Raw genomic sequence first — 22,313 nt, forward strand, 5'->3', positions numbered from 1 at the left:
GGATTTAAAAAAAAAATTAAAATTACTTTCAATGAAGATTAAGATGTAATTAGTGCATTGTGTAGAGTATTTGTTAAAGAACTGACAATTTACATAACATTAAACTATACTGAACTAACACTAACCAACTATATAATCTTCATAAATACCATTAACAAATTAATTGTTATTTATGGAGATGAGTATATCGAATCGGACAAATCAGAATTTGTTTGGAATTTCCAGAGAAAGATCTTTACAGTGGTGAATCAATTCTCCTGAAGCCCACATCACTGAGGCAGGCAGATAGACAGGGGCAGTATAGAGAGAGAGTACACTTTATGTTGCTACTGTACTGGGTTGTATTACTCTGAAGCTAGTTGGGGCCAGTTAGTGTGAGCACTAAAAGACATATTCACCTGCTTTTAATGCCTAATTCAGGTGTAAATGTCATGGGGCGTATTTTCCTATCCTAAGTGTAATATACGTTAAAAAGTAAAAAAAAAACTGTGTGCAGCTCACAGCTACAAAGCTCAGAGGCTAGATCGTATGTTCAACTATACCCCTAGGTGCGATTAAAAAGATTAGATGAATAAAACCGAAATCCAAAACCTCCAGGAACTCACCAGAGATACTGATGCATGATTGTGGTGTGATAATAAAATATATAACATATATATAAATATGAGGAAGGGGTCATGTATTAGTACCCTGAAATGCATTTAGATTGTGGACTTTTGAACATGCACTACTACTGCAAGAAATTTGCCATTTTTAGAAAAGCTATTCATCAGCTGCCACAAAATAGCAGCATCCCGTTCATGTACTTTCAATCAAACAGCCGGCTTTGCTCTTAACATCTCACCCCACGTGGACCTTTTCCTGACATCAGATGCCACTCAGCTGAACCTCTGGTCTTGCCGATCGGAGTAACAAGTGTCTATTCTGTGCTAACCAAAATGGAGTGCGGCAGCGGTGCAGTGCAGACGGTGTGTTATAATCCATCATAGGGCCCGTCGCAGAATGGTGCCAGCCGTCCTCCCGCTGTCAGAGTTGACCCTATACAGGACGTCCACAACCTATACTTCTATATACCATTATTTAGATACGATGAACACCAAAGTCTTAGTATAATGCAACAAAAACTTCCCTGTGTCCCAGTGACACCCATAGAGGAGTGCAAAATGATCTTGTCAAGGACAGGGGAACTCCACAGATATATGTACACAGAAAAAATGGAGTTATAACACCACTTTCAATATAAACATATAAATCTTTATTAAGAATGTTTTACATAAAAAACATATAGATGCAAAGATGAAGTAATGCAATGGAAATCCAACGCAAAAATAACTGGTGCAGAGCAGGAAAATTACATACAGATAAGTAAACAAAATGTCCACACATTATATATCGCAGGTATGGAATATATAGTTTGCCACTGTGGGCTATCCATACAGATGCTACATGTTTACAAAGTATTAGTGTACATCTGATATCGCCTAAGGCTGATATACAGCCAGGCCAGAGAATGCACAGTGAAACTAAGTGATAACATGGACAACGTGTTCAGATTTCTCACTAAGAATCAATATATAACCTTACTAGTGTTGCTCGCGAATATTCGCAATGCAAATTTTATATTCGTAATTACTAATATTTTTTTTTTCCACAGTACACATCACAGTGATCATCCTTCTCTGCTTCCAGCTTGTGTGGTCTAAAGAAGGCTCTAATAGTACTGTGTGAGACTGGCGTACGAATTTTCGCATATGGGAAAATTAGCATATGCTAATTTTCGCTTATGCGAATTTTCGCACATGCAAATTTTCGTTTATGCAAATTTTAGCATATGCAAATTGTCGCATATGCGAAAAATATAACGTGAATATTACGAATATGCGAATTTAGCGAATATATGACAAATATTCATCCATATATTCATGAAATATCGCAAATTCGAATATGGCCTATGTTGCTCAACACTAAACCTTACTCATGTGGGATAACAAGCTCTGCGACCGACCCCTACTACCGTTTCGGTTTCAAGAGGTACTAACTATGTGAGAGGTGTGACAGTTTATATGTGGTACAAAAATGATACAAATTACCTGCAGCGGTGTTGAGATTCCATTGGCGCCTGCGCCATGCTCCACCGGAACAAAGGCTGGCCCCACTTCCGGCATCTACGTCCATCTGCGCAGGACCGAGAAACAGTGTTCCCGGGCATGCGCACTGAACTCCAGTCGCGTCTTAGGGCTGCGTCACTAGCAAAGAACACGGCGCAGGCACACTGGATATCTCACCGCTGCTAGAGATGTCCTAAGTGATCACTATACTCACTGTGCATTCGATTACATGCCTGAGAAATAATAGAAATGTGCAGATATAAAGGTGAACATAAAAACTATATAATGAAATATTAGTGTATAGAATATATAATGTTCTAGGGCATAGTGCAATAATAATACAAAGAAGATGTTAGAAGAACGTGATCAGATGATCACATCTATACCTCAACTACCTAAATAAATGTAGCTGACTAGTGAAGAAATTATATCACAAAAGTGACCTGTACCGTGAATACACCAGGCTGCAAATGAAAAAAGAGGAATATAAAGAGTATGGCTAATTCCATGTCCACTAGCAATTCTTTAGGGACCAAATAGATAACATAATATTACCAACATGTAAACCGATCAAACCACTGTAAAGACCATGTGAAATGGATCCTAAAAGATAAACTTAAAATGTTGTTAGTTACAGACACAAACTGTTAAAAATTACCGCACATGGTAAATGTATTAAACAACTAGGAGACAGACGGAAATGATATTCCTATATAGTTCAATGACGGAAGCTGCACAAAAAGACACCCTTAACTATTATACACATCCCCAGAATGCTTACTGGTGTGTATAGAGTAAAGTTAGGTCCAAAATATTGAACCAACTATATGGGGGCCCACCACGTTATAGTTGGTTCAATATTTTGGACCTAACTTTACTCTATACACACCCCAGTAAGCATTCTGTAACTAACAACATTTTAAGTTTTTATCTTTTAGGATCCATTTTACATGGTCTCTAAAGAATTACTAGTGGACATGGAATATGCCATACTTTTTATATTCCTCTTTTTTCGTTTGCAGCCTGGTGTATTCACGGTATAGGTCACTTTTGTGATATCATTTCTTCACTAGTCAGCTACATTTATTTAGGTAGTTGAGGTATAGATGTGATCATCTGATCACGTTCTTCTCACATCTTCTTTGTATTATTATTGCACTATTCCCTAGAACATTATATATTCTATACACTAATATTTCCTTATAGGTACCATTTAAACACGATTGGTGTAACTTGCTTGTTTTTTCACTATGTTTGACTATGTATTTTTGTGTGGTTTTTATGTTCACCTTATCTGCATATTTCTATTATTTCTCAGGCATGTAATCGAATGCACAGTGAATATAGTGATCACTTAGGACATCTCTCGCAGCGGTGCGATATCCAGTGCGCCTGCGCCGTGTTCTTTGCTAGTGACGCACCCCTCCGACGAACTGGAGTTCAGTGCGCATGCCCGGGAACACTTTCTCGGTTCTGCGCAGATGGACGAAGACGTCGGAAGTGGGGCCAGCTTTTGTTCCGGTGGAGCATGGCGCAGGCGCCGACTGAATCTCAAAACCGCTGCAGGTAATTTGTATCATTATTGTACAACATATAAACCGCCACACCATTCACATAGTTAGTACCTCTTGAAAAAGGGAAACCAAAACGGTAGTAGGGGTCGGTCACAGAGCTTGTTATCCCACATGGGTAAGGTTCTATATTGATTCTTACTGAGAAATCTGAACACATTGTCCATGTTATCACTTAGTTTCACTGTGCATTCTCTGGCCTGGCTGTATATCAGCCTTAGGCGATATCAGATGTACACTAATACTTTGTAAACATGTAGCATCTGTATGGATAGCCCACAGTGGCAAACTATATATTCCATACCTGCGATATAGTATGTGGACATTTTGTTTACTTATCTGTATGTAATTTTCCTGCTCTGCGCCAGTTAGTTTTGTGTTGGATTTCCATTGCATTACTTCATATTTACATCTATATGTTTTTTATGTAAAACATTCTTAATAAAGATTTATATGTTTATATTTAAGGTGGTGTTATATCTCCATTTTTTCTGTGTACATTATTTAGACACGTATCTTGTGTCAGTGACTGTGAGGCATTTAGGCCAATAGCCACAGACTTTTAACCATCTCCTGTTACCAGCGCCGGAGTAGTAGATGGCGGATTAACTGATATTCAACGGGAACTTTAATCTACCACCTTGATCCAGCATATATATTTTATGCCTATAATATACATTATAATTGCAGTAATAGTGTGTATCTACAGTTTTTACTTTGTTATTATAAATAAATGTTATTCAAAATTTAAAACACAGTCTCCTCATATTTTTAAATATTTTATATAGTTTATTATCCTACCATAATCATCACGGCTCCACACGTGACCGGCAAGACGTACCTACGCCAGTAGATAATACTTCTTCGGTGGTTCCTGTAAAGAAACTAATAACACATATGCATAACACTATAGTAAAGCGGTTGAACTGTGCCCAAAAACCGCGACCGAGGGTTAGCCTTTAGAGGGCAAAACACATAACTGTGCAGGAATAAAATAATGTATATAAGAACCATACCAAGTATCTGAAGTCATCAGCCATTTTGTTGTGAAGATTTGGAACATAATTGAATAGTAGCATGACTCCCATCTGCCTAACTTCGAAATAACATGCAGAGGAAAACCTTGTGTTGTGACGCTGCAGATGCTGCCCCAATGCAAAAAGAGTGACCTGAAAATAGCCGATGATTACCTCCTAAAGTGGTGATCAATGACCTTGTGTGAGAAACGAACTGTGACGTGGTCAGAGCAACTTCCTCTCGTATTCACGTCTAAAACATTCTATGTATCTACCTGAAAGTTAAAACTAACAAAAGTGGCTGAACTGTTCCCAAAGCCTCTAATGGGCAAAACATCTGACCCAGTAGGATAAGTAGTAGGATGCCTAAATCTCATAACGTGGCCACCCCCTAACTTCCCTCACCCTGAAAACTCTAATACAGACCCTATAACAGTAGAACCAACCAACCAGCTAATTATGAACGAATGCTCTATCTAGTGATGGATAGCTGTATCCACTGTACCAACTCAGAAGAATACGCCAGCACTGACTCTAGACCACGTTAGCATATAAGCTAAACATACTGACGTCTGTCATTAATCGAGAAAAACTGATAATTGCCTGTCAGGCCTAACTACGCTATCCGGTCCCTATTTTAGAATCCCAACACAAAGTGTTAGCCAATTTACACAGTAACCTGCCCCCATGACAGACCATGACCATGATATGCATTTTCACCTGTACCCAGAACTAAACTCGAGAAACTTGCCTGAAGACTACCCGAACTGTCTCGACATACCATGAACTACCCACCAACTGTACACTGAAGTGTTGGCCTGGTGCTGGTAGTCAAACCAAATTGTCATTGTACCTGTAGACGACCAGGACTATGCGTAGACAATGTGCCTAACCACCTGAGAGGTCTTACGTGCCATTGAATACACTCAAAGAACCCTGACCCAACCTTGAACCGCCGAACTTCTGCCTCAAAACTGCACGCCGGGGTAACGTCCTGCGGCGATTGACAGATAGCATCATATGGATCGCACCTGTGACCCTGACAGTGCCTTGCACAACCCCCGAACCTGTATTTCTATTCGTGAACCACCATGCCTGCACCTCTACCGTGCCTTTAGACGTGAAAGGTCCCTTTACGATCAACGTACCTGCTGACGTGACAGTTCACTATGCAAGCAACATGCCCATACACATGACAGGTCTGGCCTAACCATCGCTTTTTTTTTTTTACCTGAAACTATGACTTAGAAAGTGGGTTAGTGACAATAACTACACCATGTATCCCACTTCAGGTGTGGCAGATATGAAGGGATTACCACCCGTATGCGCCATGCTGTTGATGCTCTGAAAACGATTCATTAACAACAACTCCGAAGTGCATCCTCCTCCAGCCATGCTATGTGTAACGAATATCCTACCACCTGTATATTGTGATGTTGGTGCCCTGAAAGCGTGTCAGTGACAACAACTGCGCAGTGTATTGCTCTGCCCATGTGGCAGGTATGATGTGTATGCCATCTATATCTATCGTCTACGAGTTGTAATGTCAACACACTGAAAACGTATTGATAACAACAAACTATGCGGTACATGCCCTGCAGACGTGGCAGGGAAAATGGGAATCCCACCTATGTGGTGTAATGTTATTGTACTAAGACGTGACCGTAAAAACAATTCCTCAGTGAATTCCCCTGCAGCCGAGTCACATATGATTGGTGTACAATGCCTATGTGCCATGATGTTGTTGCTCTGAAAACCTGTCAGTAACAACTATGCAATCGATCCCCCTGCAGACGTGGCAGGTATAATGGGTATACCACCGCCTATGTGTCATGATTTATAATGTTCTGGAGAAGTGACCATAACAATATTTCTCTGAATTCCCCTGCAGCTGTGTCGCGTATGATCGGTATATAACCACCTACGTGAGGTGACGTTGTCACTCTGAAGACGTGTCAGTAACAACAACTATGCAATGGATCCCCCAGCAGATGTGGCAGGTATAATGGGTATACCACCGTCTATGTGTCGTGAAGTTGTCGCTCTGAAGACGTGTCAGTAACAAGAACTGAACATTGCATCCTCCTGCAGACGTGGCAGGTACAAAGGATACACCACCACCTATGTGTCGATATGTTGATGCTCTGAATATGTGTCAGTAACAACAACTGTACAATGGAACCCCCTGCAGATGTGGCAGGTATAATGTGTATAGCACCGCCTATGTATCGTGAAGTTGTTGCTCTGAAGATGTGTCAGTAAAAACAACTAGTGCATCCCCCTGCAGAAGTGGCAGGTATAATGGGTATACAACCGCCTATGTGCCGTGATGTCGTCACTCTGAAAACGTGTCAATAGCAACAACTATGCAATGTATCCCTCTGCAGCCATAGCAGGTATGAGGGGTATACACCACCTATGTGTGGTGATGCTGTTGCACTGCATAAATGTCAGAAACAACAACCATGTCGTACGACCCCCTGCAGAAGTAGCCGGTGTGATAGAAATCAACCGTAATACCATGGGCGTATAAAACTGTATAATGTCATGCACAATGTAAATGCCCTAAGTGCCTGAATCCGACGCACAAGCGCATGTGCAGCATAAGTAACACGAGTATACGTACCGCATGAATGCTATGAGTGTATAAACAACGAGTCTATGAACAGTGTGAATACCATGCTCGCAAGACTGTATGACCGCCACAAATGTGAACCGCACAAATGCCATGAGTATCTGACCAATAACTGCTGAGAATGTATGAACAGTATAGATGCTACGAGCGTGTGAACACTATCGTGTGACAGAATGGCACTCATTCTGTCACACGATAGTGAGCGTATGATCTTGTATAATTACCAAAAGCATGAGGGCATTATAAACGCCACGAGCGTGTGGACAGTGAAACGGCATAAATGTTTAAAACAGTATCCAATACTACGAGCATATGAAACGTATATCATGAGCATATGAATCGTATAAATACCAAAATTGCGTGAACAATATGAAAGCCCTGAGCGTATGAACAGTATTGTTACGCCGAGCGCTCCGGGTCCCCGCTCCTCCCCGAAGCGCTCGCAGCGTTCTTTAATTCGCAGCGCTCCGGTCAGACCTGCTGACCGGGTGCGCTGCGATATTGCTCCCAGCCGGGATGCGATTCGTGATGCGGGACGCGCCCGCTCGCGATGCGCATCTCGGTCCCCGTACCTGACCCGTTCCCTGTCTGTGTTGTCCCTGTGCGCGCGGCCCCGCTCCTTAGGGCGCGCGCGCGCCGGGTCTCTGCAATTTAAAGGGCCAGTGCACCAATGATGGTGCCTGGCCCAATCTCCCTGATTAGTTTCCACCTGTGCACTCCCTACTTATACCTCACTTCCCCTGCACTCCCTTGCCGGATCTTGTTGCCCTTGTGCCAGAGAAAGCCTTTCCTTGAGTGTTCCTAGCCTGTGTTCCAGACCTCCTGCCGTTGCCCCTGACTACGATCCTTGCTGCCTGCCCTGACCTTCTGCTACGTCCGACCTTGCTCTTGCCTTATCCCTTGTACTATGCCTATCTCAGCAGTCAGAGAGGTTGAGCCGTTGCCGGTGGATACGACCTGGTTGCTACCGCCGCTGCAAGACCATCCCGCTTTGCGGCGGGCTCTGGTGAAAACCAGTAGCTACTTAGAACCGGTCCACCGACACGGTCCACACCAATCCCTCTCTGACACAGAGGATCCACCTCCAGCCTGCCGAATCGTGACAGTAGATCCGGCCATGGATTCCGCTGAGGTGCCGCTGTCAAGTCTTGCCGACATTTCCACGGTGATTGCCCAGCAATCCCTAATGATCACCCAACGAAATCACCAGCTGTCATACTTGACCACCGTGACACAGCAACTTCAGTCACAGATACAGCAGCTGCTGCCGCAGATACAGCAACTTCAGTCACAGACAAAGCAGCTGCAACAGCAACAACCATCTCCTCCGCCGGCTCCTGCAACTCCTCCGCAGCGACCGGCCGCTCCTAACCCCCGCTTGTCCCTGCCGGACAAATTTGATGGGGACTCTAGACTCTGCCGTGGTCTCCTGCCTGGGAAGGCCCTGCCATGTGCCACACCGCTCGGAGCACCTCTCTCACAATATCCTTTGCAATCCACCCCTGTGCCTCCCGCCGAGGAGGCTATGCAAGTGGATCGGTCTCGCCTGACCCCTGAAGAGAGGACTCGCCGCAGAAAGAAAGAATTACTTCTATACTGCACTGTGCGTTACCGCACAGAACCCCTGCTCTTGAGCATGGAACTTTTTGTTTTGCCCAAATGCTCCTCTGAAGTCCTCCTCGGTCTGCCATGGCTCCAACGCCACTCCTCTACCCTTGTCTGGACCACCGGGGAGATCAAGAGCTGGGGTGCTTCTTGCCACAGAAAATGCCTCACGTCTGCTCCCAGTCCCGTCAGTCAAACCTCTGTGTCTCCCCCTTTACCTGGTCTCCCCAAGGCCTATCTGGACTATGCTGTGTCTCCTCCTCACAGCCCCCGTCCTGTTAACACTCTGCCCTGTGCCAAGCTTGACCCTCTTCCCTCCCTCCCCACTCTCACGCCTTCTTGTGTGCCCGCTGTTGATGAGGTTTCCCGGGGCTTCGCCACCATCTGGAAAAAGACTCTAAAATCCCTCATACTAGCCTCATCCCGGGTGAAGAAGCTTGCCGAAGAAAAAAGAAGAACTCCTCCTGTTTTTGTGTGGCTCTCCACCAAGTATATCCGCTTCCGTGTCCCCAGTTTTAATCTGGGACCACGTTATCTTGGACCCTTTGTAGTTAAGTGCTCAGAGGAGAGATCTTGGGAACCTGAGGACAACATCCTGGACAAAAGTCTTATCCTCAGGTTCTCAGGCTCCAAGAAGAGGGGGAGACCCAAGGGGGGGGGGGTACTGTTACGCCAAGCGCTCCGGGTCCCCGCTCCTCCCCGAAGCGCTCGCAGCGTTCTTTAATTCGCAGCGCTCCGGTCAGACCTGCTGACCGGGTGCACTGCGATATTGCTCCCAGCCGGGATGCGATTCGCGATGCGGGACGCGCCCCCTCACGATGCGCATCTCGGTCCCTGTACCTGACCCGTTCCCCGTCTGTGTTGTCCCTGTGCGCGCGGCCCCGCTCCTTAGGGCGCGTGCGCGCCGGGTCTCTGCAATTTAAAGGGCCAGTGCACCAATGATGGTGCCTGGCCCAATCTCCCTGATTAGTTTCCACCTGTGCACTCCCTACTTATACCTCACTTCCCCTGCACTCCCTTGCCGGATCTTGTTGCCCTTGTGCCAGAGAAAGCCTTTCCTTGACTGTTCCTAGCCTGTGTTCCAGACCTCCTGCCGTTGCCCCTGACTACGATCCTTGCTGCCTGCCCTGACCTTCTGCTACGTCCGACCTTGCTCTTGCCTTATCCCTTGTACCATGCCTATCTCAGCAGTCAGAGAGGTTGAGCCGTTGCCGGTGGATACGACCTGGTTGCTACCGCCGCTGCAAGACCATCCCGCTTTGCGGCGGGCTCTGGTGAAAACCAGTAGCTACTTAGAACCGGTCCACCGACACGGTCCACGCCAATCCCTCTCTGACACAGAGGATCCACCTCCAGCCTGCCGAATCGTGACAAGTATCCATGCCACGAGCATGTGATAACCACTTCCATGAGCTGGTGAACAATATAAATCATGTGGGCTAATGAACAGTATAAATGCCATAAACGTGTAATGCCATGTGCGTATTAAAAGTATAACGGTAATGAGCCTAAACAGAATGCCCACCACAAGCGTATGAACAGTATAGCGGCACCGAGCGAATGAATGGTATAAATTCCATGAGCGTATAAAAAGTATACATGTCATAAACGTATGAACAGTATAAATATTAAGAGCGTATGGACAGTACGACTGCTGAGCATGTGAACATTATGAACAGGCGTGTAAACAGTACGAACGCCAAAAGCGTATGAACAGTATAACACTATGAGCGTTTAAACAGTAGGAATGTCATGAATGTATGCGCACTGAAGCCCCTAGCGTATCAAAATATAGATGCCATGAGAATATAAACCGCATAATGTCACAAGCGTTCATGAACAGTATAATGCCATAGGCGTATGCACGACATTAATGCCATGGGCATATCAACAGCATAGCTGCCACAAGCATGTATGCAGAGTATGGAATGCCATTACGGCATATATATATAACGGCTATGACATAATACCGTAAAGATGCTAAAAAGAAGAACTGTTATCACCTATATAATTGAAAGCTCTATTGAAGACTCAATACATATAGCCACAGAAATGCTAACAAGATTACACGCTACCAATGCAATGCACTAACATGTACGCAACGACCACAACAGACGTGTAATCACTAACGCTACGAACGTGTGTGCACTGCAATACAATAATAACTATGAATGTAAATGCACTGTAACAGTATAACGTATGAATGAAACTTACGCACTGTAAATGCTACCATGAAAAACACCTTATGACTGCTATAATAGTTCTGCCACATAGATAAACACCTATAAATAACCAAATGAACTACAATTAACAAATACAGTACCGTATTTGCCACATAATATTATGACCGTATGGACCGTGTGTATTGCTATGAACGTGTGTACTGAATACATACCTATAACCGTACACTCTGCATATAACACTGTGCGCATGTACTGTATACAACCCTAGACCAGCAAACACAGTGATAGTATTGATTGTATACAAACGCTGCAACCATAGCCGTTGCACATGCCATCACCAGTATATATATCATACACAATTATGACTGTACGTACTGCACATAATACGGAATGACTGTACTGTGAAAAAACACTGACTATGCCCTGTACGATATCACGAGTGAATGTACCGTATAAAACCTACTAGCATGACTAAATACATGTACATACCCATTTGCGCCAACGGAAATGCACCCCTTTTATGTGATTATTATGTTACGTATACAAATGTATACATACATATACATACATGCCTACATATATACCCACATACTTTATTAACCTATAAAATTCCTGTACCCGAATGCACAGAACCTCCATTACTTTATTGAATATCTATATACATTTACACATTATTTTTTTAATCTTTATTTGCAACCAGACTGACTGCCAGTATACGTGCACACGTCGCGCCACCTGGCGTCAGCGTCTGCTCACTGCAGTCAGCCAGCCGCAACTACACCCCGCCGGGACCCGCAGCCTGTAACCCCCGGGACAACGTGACATCGCTGCAATTGGTAAGTAGCCGGTGCATTGCCGTGGAATGAGATTTGCCATAGAATGAGATGGTCCGCCTCCATCACATCCTATTGGCTCTCTCTTGTCACGTGACATATTTAAACGTCACGCATCGATGCGCACAGCAGTGTCAGTTTGGCTATCACAGGGAGAGGATCTCCTCACCCTGTGATAGCTGAAGCTGCACGGAGCTCTCATGGCCTCTGTGGCCCGACAGAAGTTCACACATGTACGCAGCTCATACGGCTGCCTCATATACATTTACTGTTGATCCACAGCGCTATCGGTATCCCTATGCCCGATGGCGCTGTCATCAGGATCCCCACGCCTGCAGCTCTACACCCCGTCCCCCGCAGCTGTACTCCCCGTCCCCCGCATCTCTACTCCCCGTCCTACGCAGCTCTACTCCCCGTCCCCTGTGAACGCTCAGGGAGCGATCCACAGCGCTATGGGGATTCCTACGCCCGATGGCGCTGTCATCAGTGTGCGTCCCCGCGAGCGCCCCATGCCCGCAGCTCTACTCCCCGTCCTCCGCCCCCCGCAGCTCTACTCCCCGTCCCGTTAACGCTCAGGGAGCGGGGAACAGAAAGTAGAGCATCGGGCGCAGGTAAAGTAGTACTGCGCATGCGCAGCACTACGCGAATAACTTAACCTGCGCCCGATGCTCTACTTTCTGTTCCCCGCTCCCTGAGCGTTAACGGGACGGAGAGTAGAGCTGCGGGGGGCGGAGGACGGGGAGTAGAGCTGCGGGCGTGGGGCGCTCGCGGGGACGCACACTGATGACAGCGCCATCGGGCATAGGGATCCCGATAGCGCTGTGGATCAACAGTAAATGTATATGAGGCAGCCGTATGAGCTGCGTACATGTGTGAACTTCTGTCGGGCCACAGAGGCCATGAGAGCTCCGTGCAGCTTCAGCTATCACAGGGTGAGGAGATCCTCTCCCTGTGATAGCCAAATTGGCACTGCTGTGCGCGTCGATGCGTGACGTTTAAATATGTCACGTGACAAGAGAGAGCCAATAGGATGTGATGGAGGCGGACCATCTCATTCTATGGCAAATCTCATTCCACGGCAATGCATCGGCAGGAAACATTGCATGACAAAACCCATGTGCCAACTAGAATCCCGGGAACTGTCGCGCCCCCCAGGGAACCCCGCAGCAGCGCTCGGCAGTGCTGTAGCCTCCTGACCCTGGCCCACCGTGACCTGTGAACGTAATTGCATGTAAGCACAAATGAACCGCACTTACCTCACCATAGACCAGATTTTTCCCGAAACCTTACCACTGAACTCCACCGAACTCCCAGCATGGCTGGACTGTCTGGGCATGCTGAGAGTTGTAGTTTTGCAACATCAGGGGGACCACAGTGTGGAGACCATTGCACAGTGGTCTCCAATCTGTGGCCCTCCATATGTTGCAAAACTACAACTTCCAGTATGCACAGAGAGCCAAAGGCTGTCTAGCATGCTGGGAGTTGTAGTTTTGCAACTTCTTGAGGGTCACAGTTGAAGATCACTTACCAGCGATCTTCATACTGTGGCCTGCCCATGCCAATCGTCCCCCCTGCTGGTCACGCGATTGTCGCTCCAACATCCTGCCGCCGGCAGTTAGTGATGCCGCATCCTCCTTTACCCCCGCTCTGCCCGGACTTTTATTGGTGGGCAGAGAGGGGATCTTAACTTTTGACCCCCCGCCCCTCCTGTCATTGGTAGGTTGGTCAGTACCTGTATGCCCTCCGTCCCCAACAGGTTAACACTCTATCGGCATATAAAGAGATTGATCTAACATGCATGTGAAGTGTAATCAAATACACTGGTGTAATGTGAAAATACTTACACTGATCAAGAGTTTTTCCTCCTTCTTGCTAAATTTGCTCCCCACAATGTTTTCTCAGTCACAGGAAACTTTGCAGTAAACTTTACAGGAAACTTCCAATCAAGTAGAGTAATAAGTTGCGGAAGTAGATCTCGCCGATATAGCGCATGCGAATGCACATGCGAACTTTTGACGATTTTTTGCATTAAAAAAAAGGGAGCGAATATTGAAAATATGCGATTTTTGCGAATATAGGACGAATATATGCCCATATATTCGCTAAATATTGTGAATTCGAATATGGCCTATGCCGCTCAACACTATTTATTACCACGAAGCGTGAGGAAATTCAGATTCATTCAGAATCAAATATTTCAAGAAATTCAGAACGAATTTGACTTCGTCAGCTTCGATTCACCCATCTCTAATCCAGACCTCAACTGATCAAAACATCAGACATGCCTGTGTGACATGTGAACATTTTCTCTTAAAGTGACAATACTGTTTCAACTTCGGTGTCTGGCCTGAGGTTCAAATTTATTTCAATTGATTTTAGGTCTGGTCTTCAAAGTATGTCAGTCACATATGTCACATAGTAAACATAGCATCTCTCTAAAGGAACATATGGCGGCACAGTATATCTCTGGTGAAAAGCATTGGAGGATCTTTAGAACACAGTGATCTAATGCTGATCAATTGTCAGAACCAGCTGGGAGTTGTAGTTCGTTTTTTTATGTGTGCATTTTCATATTGAGCTGCCAAATGCTCTTTTAGCAATTTCTATAACTGCCCCTGATCCACAGTACCTGCCAATGCTTTGTATATCTGAAGTCAATACAAGAAATACACGTTAAGAGGAACATCACAATGAATATGTTTAATGTGGGTGTATTTAAGGGGATATAGTTGATATTTTGAGGCTTATTGAAGATCCTTCAAGATCATAGCTGTTATGCATCCATTATTAAATCAGTAAGATGTCCTTGATATAGACACAGCAACATCGGGACAAAACATTGGGATGACAATAGAGCTTTGAATGCAACATCTACTATTTGTATTTTATCGTGGTTAGCTTTGCCTTTTAACATACTGTTAGCCAATTAAAATGCATTGAGTATGGATGAACCATGGCATGATGTTCTAATAGACTGTATGAAAACAAGAAGAGCCATTTTCCAACCTGTAATAAATGCATTTTGAACACAGTTAGTGCACACCTATGGGTAAGAAGGCATAAAAGAGGCAAATATGTCAGAACTAATAATATGCACTGAGAGGCAGAAATATACCCAGAACTTCCAAAAACAGATACAAACCCATCCAGGTAGTTGACTTTTTAAATTGTGCCCAATGATTTCTCCCAGTCTATCTTGGTGATGCATCAGTCATAACCATGGGATGTCTTGGATGTGTATCTGCATAGGGAACTCAGATAACAGATTTGTCCAGAATTCTTCTTTATATGTGAAAGGAGTAGAAAAGATCATTTAATACGAAATCAGTACACACATTAGGGCAAGCAGGGCTCTGTACACTGAGGACAAGCAAGGCTCTGTACACTGAGGACAAGCATGACTCTGTACACTGAGGACAAGCAAGGCTCTGTAAACTGAGGACAAGCAGGGCTCAGTACACTGAGGACAAGCAGGGCTCTGTGCACTGAGGACAAGCAGGGCTCTGTACAGTGAGGACAAGCAGGGCTCTGTACACTGAGAACAAGCATGGCTCTGTACACTGAGGACAAACAGGGCTCTGTACAGTGAGGACAAGCAGGGCTCTGTGCAGAGAGGACAAGCAGGGCTCTGTACACTGAGGGCAAGCAGGGCTCTGTACACTGAGGACAAGCAGGGCTCTGTACACTGAGGACAAGCAGGGCCCCGTACACTGAGGACAAGCAGGGCTCCGTGCAGTGAGGACAAGCAGGGCTCCATGCAGTGAGGACAGGCAGGGCTCTGTGCAGTGAGGACACGCAGGGCTCTGTATAGTGAGGACAAGCAGGGCTCTGTGCTGTGAGGACAAGCAGGGCTCTATACAGTGAGGACAAGCAGGGCTCTGTGCAGTGAGAACAAGCGGGACTCTGTACAGTGATGATAAGCAGGGGTCTGTGCACTGAGGACAAGCAGGGCTCTGTGCAGTGAGGACTAGCAGGGCTCTGTACACTGAGGGCAAGCAGGGCTCTGTACAGTGAGGACAAGCAGGGCTCTGTACACTAAGGACAAGCAGGGCTCCGTACACTGAGGACAAGCAGGGCTCCGTACACTGAGGACAAGCAGGGCTTTGTACAGTGAGGACAAGCAGGGCTCTGTAAAGTGAGGACAAGCAGGGCTCTGTACAGTGAGGACAAGCAGTGCTCTGTACACTGAGGACAAGCAGGGCTCTGTACGCTGAGGACAAGCAGGGCTCCGTACAGTGAGGATAATCAGGGCTCTGTGCAGTGAGGACAAGCAGGGCTCTGTACAGTGAGGACAAGCAGGGCTCTGTACAGTGAGGACAAGCAGAGCTCTGGGCACTGAGGAAAAGCAGGGCTCTGGGCACTGAGGACAAGCAGGGCTCTGGGCACTGAGGACAAGCAGGGCTCTGTACACTGAGGACAATCAGGGCTCTGTGCAGTGAGGACTAGCAGGGCTCTGTACACTGATGACAAGCAGGGCTCTGTGCACTGAGGACAAGCAGGGCTCTGTACACTGAGGACAAGCAAGGCTCTGTATACTGAGGACAAGCAGGGCACTTTACACTGAGGACAAGCAGGGCTCTGTACACTGAGGACAAGCAGGGCTCTGTACACTGAGGACAAGCAGGGCTCTGTACACTGAGGACAAGCAGGGCACTTTACACTGAGGACAAGCAGGGCTCTGTACACTGAGGACAAGCAGGGCTCCGTACACTGAGGACAAGCAGGGCTCCGTACACTGAGGACAAGCAGGGCTCTGTACACTGATGACAAGCAGGGCTCTGTACACTGATGACAAGCAGGGCTCTGTGCACTGAGGAAAAGCAGGGCTCTGTACACTGAGGACAAGCAGGGCTCTGTACACTGAGGACAAGCAGGGCACTTTACACTGAGGACAAGCAGGGCTCTGTGCACTGAGGACAAGCAGGGCTCTGTCCACTGAGGACAAGCAGGGCTCTGTGCACTGAGGAAAAGCAGGGCTCTGGGCACTGAGGACAAGCAGGGCTCTGGGCACTGAGGACAAGCAGGGCTCTGTACACTGAGGACAATCAGGGCTCTGTGCAGTGAGGACTAGCAGGGCTCTGTACACTGATGACAAGCAGGGCTCTGTGCACTGAGGACAAGCAGGGCTCTGTACACTGAGGACAAGCAAGGCTCTGTACACTGAGGACAAGCAGGGCACTTTACACTGAGGACAAGCAGGGCTCTGTACACTGAGGACAAGCAGGGCTCTGTACACTGAGGACAAGCAGGGCTCTGTACACTGAGGACAAGCAGGGCACTTTACACTGAGGACAAGCAGGGCTCCGTACACTGAGGACAAGCAGGGCTCCGTACACTGAGGACAAGCAGGGCTCTGTACACTGATGACAAGCAGGGCTCTGTACACTGATGACAAGCAGGGCTCTGTGCACTGAGGAAAAGCAGGGCTCTGTACACTGAGGACAAGCAGGGCTCTGTACACTGAGGACAAGCAGGGCACTTTACACTGAGGACAAGCAGGGCTCTGTGCACTGAGGACAAGCAGGGCTCTGTCCACTGAGGACAAGCAGGGCTCTGTGCAGTGAGGCAAGCAGGGCTCTGTACACTGATGACAAGCAGTGCTCTGTGCACTGAGGACAAGCAGGGCTCTGTACACTGAGGACAAGCAGGGCTCTGTACACTGATGACAAGCAGGGCTCTGTGCACTGAGGACAAGCAGGGCTCTGTACACTGAGGAAAAGCAAGGCTCTGTACACTGAGGACAAGCAGGGCTCTGTACACTGAGGACAATCAGGGCTCCGTGCAGTGAGGACTAGCAGGGCTCCGTACACTGAGGGCAAGCAGGGCTCTGTACAGTGAGGACAAGCAGGGCTCTGTACACTAAGGACAAGCAGGGCTCTGTACAGTGAGGACAAGCAGTGCTCTGTACACTGAGGACAAGCAGGGCTCTGTACGCTGAGGACAAGCAGGGCTCCGTACACTGAGGACAAGCAGGGCTCCGTGCAGTGAGGATAATCAGGGCTCTGTGCAGTGAGGACAAGCAGGGCTCTGTACAGTGAGGACAAGCAGGGCTCTGTACAGTGAGGACAAGCAGAGCTCTGGGCACTGAGGAAAAGCAGGGCTCTGGGCACTGAGGACAAGCAGGGCTCTGGGCACTGAGGACAAGCAGGGCTCTGTACACTGAGGACTAGCAGGGCTCTGTACACTGATGACAAGCAGGGCTCTGTGCACTGAGGACAAGCAGGGCTCTGTACACTGAGGACAAGCAAGGCTCTGTACACTGAGGACAAGCAGGGCACTTTACACTGAGGACAAGCAGGGCTCTGTACACTGAGGACAAGCAGGGCTCTGTACACTGAGGACAAGCAGGGCTCTGTACACTGAGGACAAGCAGGGCACTTTACACTGAGGACAAGCAGGGCTCTGTACACTGAGGACAAGCAGGGCTCAGTACACTGAGGACAAGCAGGGCTCCGTACACTGAGGACAAGCAGGGCTCCGTACACTGATGACAAGCAGGGCTCTCTACACTGATGACAAGCAGGGCTCTGTGCACTGAGGAAAAGCAGGGCTCTGTACACTGAGGACAAGCAGGGCTCTGTACACTGAGGACAAGCAGGGCACTTTACACTGAGGACAAGCAGGGCTCTGTGCACTGAGGACAAGCAGGGCTCTGTCCACTGAGGACAAGCAGGGCTCTGTGCAGTGAGGCAAGCAGGGCTCTGTACACTGATGACAAGCAGTGCTCTGTGCACTGAGGACAAGCAGGGATCTGTACACTGAGGACAAGCAGGGCTCTGTACACTGAGGACAAGCAGGGCACTTTACACTGAGGACAAGCAGGGCTCTTTACACTGAGGACAAGCAGGGCTCTGTACACTGAGGACAAGGAGGGCTCTGTACACTGAGGACAAGCAGGGCTCTGTACACTGAGGACAAGCAGGGCTCTGTACACTGAGGACAAGCAGGGCTCTGTGCACTGAGGTCAAGCAGGGCTCTGTACACTGAGGACAAGCAGGGCTCTGTACACTGAGGACAAGCAGGGCTACATTATAAAAAAAAAAGTTTTTGCTAACGACAGGTACACTTTAAAGAGTGTCTCTAACTTTAGAGAACCTATCCTGTGCGGTTTTACACACACATCCCATTTATTTAAATGGGCACTGTGTATTGCTTCTTTTCACCTGTGGTGGCGCTGTAGGGAAACGTAACAGTTACTTCCAGGTGTCCACACAACTGATCACTAGGGGTCCCAGCAGAAGGACATGTGATCAGCTAATATTATCAACTTTTCCTCTGCACAGATTTATCAAAACCTGTGTAGAGGAAAAGTTGCTGAGTTGCCCATAGCAACCAATCAGATTGCTTCTTTCATTTTTTTAAATGCCTTTGAAAAATGAAAGAAATGCTCTGACTGGTTCCTATGGGCAACTGGTCAATGTGTCCTCTGCACAGGTTTTGATAAATCTCCCCCAATATTCTTCTTATCAAGTAGGGAGGGTGGAGAAAAGAGATGAGCGAAGTTACAGTGATTCGATTCGTCACGAACTTCTCAGCTCGGCAGTTGCTGAATTTATCCTGCATAAATTAGTTCAGCTTTCAGGTGCTCCAGTGGGCTGGAAAAGGTGGATACAGTCCTAGGAGAGAGTCTCCTTTTCCAGCCCACCGGAGCACCTGAAAGCCAAACCAATTTATGCAGGATAAACCCTGCAACTGCCGAGCTGAGAAGTTCGTGACGAATCGAATCACTGTAACTTCGCTCATCTCTAGTGGAGAACACCACTGACCATGGTGAAAAGTCAAAATGCTGTTTTCGTTTTGAAAGCTACATAAAGCGATTTTTCTGTCAGTCTAGAATGGGACAACTACGCCCCCTGTTCTAGACCTGAAATAATCCTTTATTCTAGATTTGTTCCCTTTAAATGAGCCCCCTATTCAGTATAAGCCATACTAAAGCTTTTCAAGGTAGTCGCCTTGGTCTATAAATATCGCTCATAAAATCCAGCCGCAGGGAGGGGGATGCGGTGGCAGCACAACGCTCCACACTTAAATAGAGAAGTAGGCGGCTGACCATTTCACCATTCCGCAGCCATACTGACTTAATATAGCAGCAGAATTGTCGAGAAATACCAACCCTCGCTGTTTGTTTAGCTCTGGGTGAAGGAAGCGGAAACGACGAATGGGAACCGGGTCTGTGAGAGCGATGTCAGGCATGCTTCTCACTCCTTTTGACTCCGAGCCCAATATGAAAAGAGGCGAAGTAGAGGTCACAGTGATACCTGCTGTCCCCTTTATATGTCATGTAGCAGAGCCGAATAAGTCATTTAAAGGGGTTGCATGAGGTTAGAAAAATAAAAAGTTCAGATTTTTTTTTCAAAGTTCTGAAATTAAAATGTTACCAAAAGGTGTGATTAAAAAAAATAAAAATAAAAATGTTATTCAGAAATGATAATGAAGAAGTTTCTGTAAAATTATAGCAATGCGTGGAATCACAACGTCAAGTCAAAAACGCCTCTCTACGGCATGACATATTCCACTCTAATGTAGCATGGTGATAGCTCACATGCACTTACGCAGCTTACTGTATTTCTGCAGCTTTACAGCAGTGTTTCCCAACAAGTGTGCCTCCAGCTGCTGCAAAACTACATCTCCCAGCATGCCCGGACAGCCAAAGGCTGTCCGGGCATGCAGGGAGGTGTAGTTTTGCAACAGCTGGAGGTACACTAGTTGGAAAACAATGTTATACATTTATGCGATCCACATTTTCCAGTTACCAAACCCACAAGATTGACTTTAATTTGTCAGGAACTAGAACCTAGTAACGTTTTAGGATAACTTTCTGAAAGTCTTCTCTCCTTTTAAAGGGGTACTCTACTCCCCAGCGTTCGGAACATTTAGTTCCGAATGCTGGTGCGGGCTTTGGGGGTCGCCACGCCCCCTCAATGCAAGTCTATGGGAGGGGGTGTGACAGCTAAACTAAATGTTCCGAATGCTGGGGAATGGAGTACCCCTTTAAGTGCGTTAATGACATCTAATAATCCAGAATATATAATAATCCAGCGGTGGTAGTGTTATATACAGTATACAGCAGTGATAGCTTTATATACAGTATCTCACAGACCACCCCTCACATTTTTGTAAATATTTCTTTAAATCTTTTTAAGTGACAACACTGAAGACATGACCTTCTGCAACAATGTAGTGTGTGCACAGCCTGTATAACAGGGTTTAAAGGGGTACTCTGGTGCTAAGACATCTTATCCCCTATCCAAAGAATAGGGGATAAAATGCCTGATCGCGGGGGTCCCGCCGCTGGGGACCCCCCGTGATCTTCCACGCCGCACCCCGTTAGAATCAGCCCCCGGAGCGTGCTCGCTCCGGGTCTGATTACTGGCGATCACAGGGATGGGACATAGTAATGTCACGGCTCCGCCCCATGTGATGTCACGCTCCGCCCCCTCAACTTGACACACAGCCATTATTAAACCTTGCCATGTCTAAACCTTGGCAACAAAAGTGAGTACACTCCTAAGTGGAAATGTCCTAATTGGGCCGGTGTCATGTGACTCGTTAGTGTTACAAGGTCTCAGGTGTGAATGGGGAGCAGGTGTCTTACATTTGGTGTTACCGCTCTCACACTCTATTAGTTCAACATGGAACCTAATGGCAAAGAACTCTTGGAGGATCTGAAAAATAGAATTGCTGCTCTACATAAAGATGGCATAGACCAAAGATTGCCAAGACCCCAAACTTGACCTGTAGCAAGGTGGGCAAGACCATACAGCGGTTTCACAGGCATGGTCGACCAAAGAAGTTGAGTACATGTGCTCAGCATCATATCCAGAGAATGTCTTTGGGAAATAGACATATGAGTGCTGCCAGCATTGCTGCAGAGGTTGAAGGGGTGGGGAGTGTCATCCTGTCAGTGCGCCGACCATACGCCTCACACTGCATCAAATTGGTCTGCATGGCTGTCATCCCAAAACCCTCTTCTAAAGATGAACACAAGAAAGCCTGCAAACAGTTTGCTGAAGATAAGTAGACTAAGGACATGACTACTGAAACCATGTCCTGTTATCTGACCAAGATAAACGTATTTGGTTTAGATAGTGTCAAGCGTATGTGGTGGCAACCAGGTGAGGAGTACAAAGACAAGTGTGTCTTGCCTACAGTCAAGCATGGTGATGGGAGTGTTAAGGTCTGGGGCTGTATGAGTGCTGCTGGCACTGGGGAACTACAGTTCATTGAGGGAACCATGAATGCCAACATGTACTGTGGCAGAGCATGATCCCCTCCCTTCAGAGACTGGGCTGCAGGGCAAAATTCCAACATGATAATGACTTCAAACACCCTTCCAAGATGACCACTGCCTTGCCAATGAAG

At 46.8% G+C, this 22,313-nt stretch overlaps 2 long non-coding RNA genes across 3 annotated transcripts in view; one reads left to right on the forward strand and one right to left on the reverse strand.

The window, feature by feature from the left end:
• The window catches only part of LOC130296394 (uncharacterized), a 29,034-nt gene extending 22,179 nt beyond the window's left edge, over positions 1-6,855 (forward strand). Inside the window, exon 3 of the long non-coding RNA XR_008849201.1 lies at positions 6,587-6,855. This is a non-coding gene — a long non-coding RNA (uncharacterized LOC130296394). The remainder of the gene's footprint in view (positions 1-6,586) is intronic.
• Positions 1-22,313, reverse strand: part of LOC130296393 (uncharacterized) — a 166,127-nt gene that overhangs the window by 205 nt on the left and 143,609 nt on the right. The gene's annotated exons all lie outside the window — the stretch shown is intronic.

Source organism: Hyla sarda, chromosome 12 (genome assembly GCF_029499605.1).
Source record: "Hyla sarda isolate aHylSar1 chromosome 12, aHylSar1.hap1, whole genome shotgun sequence".
In the NCBI taxonomy this organism is placed as follows: domain Eukaryota; kingdom Metazoa; phylum Chordata; class Amphibia; order Anura; family Hylidae; genus Hyla; species Hyla sarda.